The sequence below is a fragment of the Lissotriton helveticus genome, chromosome 11, assembly GCF_964261635.1.
Source record: "Lissotriton helveticus chromosome 11, aLisHel1.1, whole genome shotgun sequence".
In the NCBI taxonomy this organism is placed as follows: Eukaryota; Metazoa; Chordata; class Amphibia; order Caudata; family Salamandridae; genus Lissotriton; species Lissotriton helveticus.
The window spans coordinates 542,128,146-542,136,366 of record NC_136072.1 but is presented as its reverse complement, the minus strand read 5'-3'; the positions used below and the strand labels follow the sequence as shown (position 1 = coordinate 542,136,366).

At 43.5% G+C, this 8,221-nt stretch overlaps 1 protein-coding gene across 4 annotated transcripts in view; it reads left to right on the top strand.

Annotated features, from left to right (window-relative positions):
• Positions 1 to 324: 324 nt before the first annotated feature.
• GINS4 (GINS complex subunit 4) overlaps positions 325 to 8,221 on the top strand; it is an 89,634-nt gene continuing 81,737 nt past the window's right edge. The window contains exon 1 of one of the 4 annotated variants that reach the window (XM_078665382.1): positions 325 to 476. The gene's annotated coding sequence lies outside the window, so the exon portion shown is untranslated. Of the gene's footprint in view, positions 477 to 524; positions 752 to 826; positions 938 to 7,055; positions 7,158 to 8,221 lie in introns of those variants that run through there. The other 3 variants (XM_078665383.1, XM_078665385.1, XM_078665384.1) reach the window with 3 other exon arrangements.

Genomic DNA, 8,221 nt, shown 5'->3' with positions numbered 1-8,221 from the left:
TGGAAATGCCATTTTTTTGTTTCGAAAATATACAAACAACATGGTAACATTCACATGAACTACAACGATCCCTTCCCATGTCTTCAAATGAACAAGAAAATGCAGTTCAGAATGTTTCCAATTATTTAAACACTGAAAACGATACAAAGGAGAAACTGAATTAAAAAACAGCAGCTCGGAAATCGGTTGCTTCAAAATCATTTGTAAATTGTGTCTTCAAAAGAGGTAAGCAAAGGCATTGGACGTAAGATAACGCAGTAAAGAAAACCACTGGGTTAAGAAAACCACTGGGTAAACAATTGCAGCTCCTGGCTCATGTCATATGCTCTGGGATCTACTGCTTCAGTCTGCTCGCGCATGGGCGGACTCTGTTTTCCGGAGAGTAGGCGAGGCCTGCGTTCGCACGTCGGATTGTGGCGGGAGTTTCAGCAAGAGAGGCTCCACTGACAGGAAAGAGGGACTACTGGAGTAACCAGGTATGTCTGTGATTAGTGGACAGATTTAGTTAGGGCTGTCACATTATTCTCCCCTAGCGCGTCGTATCATTTAACTTACCAGCTCAGGTTGTCGTTTTGTTTTATCTCTTGGTGTATTTTCGGACAATTTTGTGCCCCTCGCACTCGTGTCTGGGCTTCTTCTTTTCTTTTTAAAGTGTAGTCCAGAGTGTCCGATCATATGATATGCTTCAGTGTGTAGCTCCGTGCTCGCATGGTGGCTCAGCAGACGTACTGCGCGGGTCCCTCTTAAAGGGGTAGGTCGTATGTCAACAGGCAAGCAGTGATGGGAATATACATATGTAAAATAAATAAATGATGGATTCCATATTTTGGGGTTAAGGTAGCAGCTGAAAGGGGTGGAGTCCAGAGGGGCAGAATGTCGCAGTCCGCTTGCACGTTTTGTTTGCAAAATTCCGGAAAGAAATGGGTAACAAGGAAAGGTGATACTATTTATTTTCTGGCATACCCTATTGGCCACAAAGCGATTGTATTTTAAAATATTTTAAGGGGTATGGAACTGGTTGCAAAGATTTGTGTGTACTCTGCAATTTCCAGGGTACAGTAACAGTGAGCTAACGAAGGAGGTTGGTGCACTTGCTGGAGAACCATGTGTGCACGCTGTAGAGAAGACAAGATGCAGGTAAGTAGTAGATCCTTTATTAAATGTAATACACCTGACACCAAGGTACGTCTGACCGCTAGACTCAGAGGCTACAACTGTCCCCCAACTGTCAGCCTGCCGGTGATCAGGTAGAACACCCTGACGTCATAATGCACCGGCAGGCAGCGCGTGCAAGGAACATGCTGCGCGTGTAAAGGGAACAAAGCAATAGTTAAATAAACACTACACATCTCCCTTCCTAACCAGCAAGGGACCCAAAGGTAACAAGAGTGATTGCAGATGGGAAGAGCATAACCCGCAGCTAATCACACACGTAATCTTGTAATTTAGCTGGAGGCTTAACTACTCTTCCAAATCGGCTTACACTGGGTTCCTCCACACAATTGTCGTCCTGAGACGCAACATCTTCATAAATTGAATCTTCGGAATCTGAACTAATATCACTGTTGGTCAGACACCTGTACTTTTCTAATGCTACCTTGCTCTGACCACTACTGCCGTCTTCCAACCGTGACGTACCTGAGTTGTCCTCAACCTCAGAGAACACCTCGTATGTACCCAAAGATACAACGTTGGTACCCTCTGGTCGAGACCCCTCAGCTCCACAACGGTCCAGAATCCAATCGTGGTCCTGAGAACAGGAAGCTTCATTGTCTTCCATAACAGAATCGTAAACACACTCCCCACCTCCCTCCTTGCATAAGGACAAAGCAGAAAAATGCCATGACTTCCCATCGCTTAAGAGGGCTGAATTACAAAACACTTTTTTTACTTCCATAGGTTGAGAGTATTGTCTTTTTCCTTTCCTGGTGATCCTTGCACTTTTCACCCTCACATAGTCGCCTTCTTTAATGCTGATTCTCTTACTAGCATGTTTACTGTCAAAGTACTTCTTGCAAATTGCTTGTGACTTTTTTACATTTTCCTGTATTATTTCCGGAGACCACGTGACTCTTTCTGTTTTGGCCCAACTTATGTTATCCTTTGTGATTGGTGTTCTTCCTCTCAAAAGTACAAAAGGACTGGCACCAGTTGAAACACACGGTGTAACTCGGAATGACCAAAGATTCTTTACTATTTGCTTCCTCCATGACATGTTATTCTGGTTTGCCAGTTGGATTATTCCTTTAACCACTCGATTAAACCTCTCTACAGCACCATTACCAGCCGGATGGTACACAGATGTAGTTTTGTGCTCAATACCATGTTTCTTCAGAAACTCCTTGAATTCTTTAGAAATGAACTGTGGGCCGTTGTCCGAAACGATGCATTTTGGCAGTCCCTCTCTCAGGAAAAGTTTGCGCAAAAACCCTACAACACTTTTTGCATCAGCTTCCTGCACCACTTCTACCTCTGGCCACTTTGAGAAATGGTCTACCAGAACAATCAAGTACAACAGTTCATCTCTTTCTCTAATCGGACCACACAAATCAATACCCAGTCTGACCCATGGCATGTAGGGACATGATAGTGGTTGAAGAGGTGGTCTCAAAGTTTGTTTTGTCTTATCTGAATTTTCGCAGGCCGTACAATCTCTTACCCTTCTTTCAATATCCAAGTCATACCCTGGCCACCAGTAAGAATTTCTGACTCTACTCTTGGTCTTACCAATTCCAAGGTGTCCTTCATGACAAATGTCTAAGAGTTTCGGACGTAAATCCCTGGGCGGAATCATCTTTCCACTCCTTAAAACCAGTTCACCTTCCACTGACAGTTCATTTCTGAGTTCCCAAAAAGGACGTAATTGAGCTGGTATTTTCCTCTTGTCCGGCCAGCCCGCCCTTATGTATTTCTTTACTTCAAGTAAAGTCTCATCCTTTTCCATCATTCCTGCCCATTCCCCAACCGAAATACACTGCACCTCCTCCAGAATGTTTGCAATACAGAAATTGTCTATACCAGAAACCTGTTCTTCATCATACGGTAGGGGCAAACGGCTTAGACAGTCTGCCACCTTGTTTCTCACACCAGGAAGGTATTCCACTTCATAGTTATATTCTAACAATTTCATGGAAATCCTTGATAATCTAGGGGAAGCAACCAGGAGTCCCTTCGTGGACAACACCTTTATCAAAGGTTTGTGATCGCTCCTAATGGTGATGTTATACCCCCAAATGTATTGTCTGAAATGGTTAAGTGCCCACGCACACGCTAGTGCCTCTCTCTCAATCACGGAATACCTCACCTCCGTGGGAGTGATTGACCGAGAGGCAAAAGCAACAGTAACCTCTTTACCCTCTCCATTGACCTGCGAAAGAACTGCACCCAACCCCTTGTTGCTAGCGTCTGTGGTAACTATGCTCTTCAGGGAAGGGTTAAATCCTTGAAGGGGTGGAGCACCACAAATGTCTTCCTTTATCTTCCTAAACGCCTCATCACAAGCTGCATTCCATTCAAATTTATTATTTTGCTTAATGAGTTCCCTTAAATGTAAGGTTTTAGAAGAAAAGTTTCTCACAAACTTAGCATAGAATTCAGATAACCCTAAGAATGCTCTCACCTCATCTTTATTCTGGGGCGAAGGCGCATCCCTAATTGCTGCCAGCAGTTCTTCTTTTGGTCTTATACCATTTCCATCAATTTCATGCCCTAGATAGGTGACCTTATTGGCAGCAAGTTTGCATTTACGTAGATCTGCCGTGAGCCCATGATGTTCCAGCAACCCTAGGACCCTGTTCAATTTAGCATCATGGTCACCTCTGCTTTTGCCTGTTATCATGATGTCGTCCTGGAAAATCAATAAATCTTTTTCACCTTTAAAGAGCTCACTCATTAATCTCTGGAACATGGCCGCAGCAGAAGCCAGCCCAAAAGGTACTCTCTTGAATCTATAACACCCCATAGGGGTCACAAATGTAGTGAGACTTCTGCTATCGGGATGCAATGCCACCTGGTGGTAAGCAGAGCTTAGGTCAATTGTTGAAAACCATTTAGCACCATTTGTAAGGGACAGCATCTCACTAATCTTAGGCAAGGGAAATTGATCTACCAAAATGTTTTTATTCAAATCGCGAAGATCAATGCAAAGACGAAGCTTGCCATTTGCCTTCCTCGCGACCACCAATGGCGAAACCCACTCTGCAGATTCCACCGGTTCAATAATTCCCTCCCTCTGCAACTTTTTTAGTTCATTCTCCACTTCACCAATGATAGAAAATGGTATATTCCTAGACTTGTGTATGCAGGGTATGGCGTCCCTCTTAAGTTTTATTTCGTGGACGAAACCTCTAAGCTTTCCAATGTTCTCTGAAAATACCCCAGGAAACCTTTTCTTATAGAAATTGTTGCAATCTTCTTCAGTCTGCAAAATGAGGACAGGATCAGGACTGTTGGGATCTAGAATAATACCCAATTCTCCCTGATCCATCCATCCTAACACGGATGGACCCACTTTGGAGACATACAGTTTGCAAAATGCTTGACAGGTTTTAAATATGAACTCAAGTTCCCTAAAACCTAGCATTTCAATGGGTTGATAATTGAATGATTTGGGAAAAATATCCGGTTTCAATAATTTTTTCCCTATCACCGGTACAAATTTCTCCATCCATACTTCCTCATTCACTATGGTATATGGCGAGCCCGAATCTGCCACAATGGACACATCTACCCCACCAATACTCATGTCACAGATGGGTTTCTTTTTCTTGTTCAGCTTGTCTTCCACAACTAACACGAATAAGTTCATATCATCCTCATCTGAAGATGTAAACCTTTCTTCTTCCTCTGAAATTATCGCTTTTACATTCGTATTGCCCTTCTGTTTCTTAGGACACATTACACCAAAATGTCCTACCATACTGCAATTAGAACATTTTTGCCTCACTGCTGGACAAGACCTGTCATTTGCTAAATGGTATCTACTGCCGCATCTATAACATCTTCTCTCATCTGATAGTTTACTTCTATGGACAGTATCTTTACCTTTTTCGTATCCAGAACCCGGCTTTACATAGCTCCTCTTAGAACTTATGACCTTTGCTACAGTAGACTTATCTTCAACAGAGGACCTTTCTTCTAATAATACTGCTCTAGCACATCTCCCTGTTAATTCTGTACATTTTACAATTTCGACTACTTCTTCCAAAGGCAATTCACCTTTAGCCCACAATTTCTCCTGTACATGTTTATTTGAGGATCTCATAACGACTTGGTCACGAATAAGTTCATCATGTAATGCCCCAAATCTACAGGTAAGTGCTAAATTTTTCAACGCAGCAACATAATCTTCAACAGATTCTTCCTGAGTTTGCTTGCGTTGAAAAAACTTGAATCTGTTGACAGAAATGGAGATGGTAGGCTTGAAATACAAAGTCAAATCCTCTAATGCATTATCATAAACATCCCCAGGCCTAGTTTTCTTGTTTATCTTATTGTATATTTTCATCGCCTTTGCTCCTAGACAGTGAAGTAGGATTTTCTTTTTCTTCTCCGGGGTCAACTCCTCTTCCCCCTCAAAAGTAGATAAATAATTCTCAAAATACTCCCTCCACTCCTCCCATTTGAGTGCATCATCCCCCGTGGATGGTATGAAAGGTTGTGGGGGTGATAAATTCCAAACATTACCTGTAGCCATCCTATACGTTAACCATACGTAACTACTCCTAAAAATAACAAAAGAATAATTATATTTCACAATATATATCTGAATCAAACCTCAGGACACTTTAAAAATTAAAAGAGTGTAATTTCCCATTCCATTCTGTAGGAATCCTCCAAAGTTATTAATCAAACTTTAACTGTCAGTTTTTTTTTTTTTAGTCTCTAAATAGGAAAGTCTAATCGTTATCCTTAAACTCAGATGTGCGCATCATCGGTAATAATAACACGCCTCTCCTCCTTGTGAAGAAAACAGCTTTACAATTCAATTAACAGGTGTGCGTATCACCAGCAGATGACACACACGAAAAACCCTGTCGAAAATGGCCGCCGACGTAGCCTCACGCTGCGTTTCAATGACGTCACCAACCAACCTGACAGGACTTCTCCTCAGGCTCTCTGTGTCGATGCGCAGGAAGGCGGGAACTACATCGATTTCCACACACGAAGGCGCTCCTCACTCGAGCCTCTTCTTCTGCCCCTCTTACAAGCCGTTCCAGACTGACACGCCGTCTCAGCAGGCGAAGGCAATAGGCGGGCAGACCATTTCCTCACAAATTCCGCCCTTCAGTCTCCGCAACCAGCATACAGCGAGGAACAAACAGAACTCAAAATTGCAGGCAGTGTACAACGGGAACCCCCCGAGACACTCTCCAGTCCTACAAACTTCCTCATTCACGCACAGGTTAAAACAGTCAAAAGGGCAGTTTTGGCTCACCCCTTAATTCTTTCGTGCCTGTGAACCGAACGAGGGTAAATAAATGTTGGTCTCGAGAACAGTAACGCTGCTATGCGTTCCACTATCCTCACCAGCCTCACACGTCGGAAGGTCAGCAGATCAATCTTCTGTCCCGCAAAGACATACTCCCACGAAGGAATTCCAACGAAGAGACTACGGACCAGGACGTACCCAACGCCGACTTCGCGTAAATAATTTCCCGTGGGTTCCTTGTGGTGTCAAGCTCTCCGCCTCGTCGCCACTTGTAGAGAAGACAAGATGCAGGTAAGTAGTAGATCCTTTATTAAATGTAATACACCTGACACCAAGGTACGTCTGACCGCTAGACTCAGAGGCTACAACTGTCCCCCAACTGTCAGCCTGCCGGTGATCAGGTAGAACACCCTGACGTCATAATGCACCGGCAGGCAGCGCGTGCAAGGAACATGCTGCGCGTGTAAAGGGAACAAAGCAATAGTTAAATAAACACTACACACGCCAGTCATGTTTATCTCGACATAGCATAGAGGGTTAATGTGCCTGTTGAAAAACATTACATGTAACATGATATCATAGATGTGTGTGCTATGTGAATTGATCTGTGGGTTATTACTTTTGTTGCAGAGATCCTTGTGTTATACTTAAGTCGCAAGTTATAAACCATGTGGCACAGCGTAATGACTTGAAAACCAGCACAAAGGAGCACAATAAAAACTGCAAGGTTAAAAATGTATTACCTTACTGATCTTTCCACAATCTTTTGTTATTCTCAGTTTGCTGAAACATTTCTTTGGGGTAGTAAAAGCCTATTACTAAATGTTATATGAATTGCTTATGGTGTAATTATTCACTTTGCCTATGGATTTAAGCTGGCCTGGCTAATGAGGGGTGTTACCCTGAAACCGGTTCCAGGATGCTTGTTTCTGGTTCAGGGAAGACCTGGCTTGGCAGTTCGGGCTGTACTGTTCCCATTAGGAGCAGGGTCAAGACTTCTTTGCATATGGCTGGGTCTGAAATGGGGTGGCGATATGAGCTAAAGAGCGATGATGGATTCAGCCCGGATCTGTGACTGGGGATGAGTGTCTGAAAAGTTTTAGTGCTTCATCCAGCATCTCCTTGTGTTTGCTTTCTTCGCCCTAAGTTTGCAGGGTATGCCCAGACGTGGGTCCCTTGCTCACTTTGCCACTGGATTCAGGATAACCTGGCTGATGAGGGGTGTTACCCTGAAAATGGTCCCAGGATGCATATTTCCGGTCCAGGGAAGACCTGGCTTGGCAGTTCAGGCTGGACTGTTCCCATGAGGCACAGGGTCAAGACCGATTTGCAAATGGCTGGGTCTGAATTGGGGTGGCGAAGTGAGATAAAGAACAATGATGGATGCAACCTCATCTTTGACTGGTGGTGAGTGTCTGAAAAGTTTCAGCACTTGTCCATAATCTCCTTGTATTTGTGTAATTACTCATATAGACAGATATCTGAGGGCTTGTAAAGCTCTTACACAGCAGAGTTTGGAAAAAAGTAAAAAACATGATTCCAAATCATGCAGTATCTGTTAAGCTCCCATGAACTGCAGAGACCTCCAGTTTTTCTCATTACCAGTGAGACTCACACATTTGGAGGTAGTATTCCGCTCTCACTCTTAGCAGGCAAAATGTCACATTTGCTTGGAAAGGCTGGAATCTGACCTTTAAATGCACCTCCATTCATAACTCTCCTTTGTGGAGTGGCTCCTGGGAGGTGCAGAAGCTTTAGAAAGCAACACTACCTCTTGTGGAGCCTACCTAC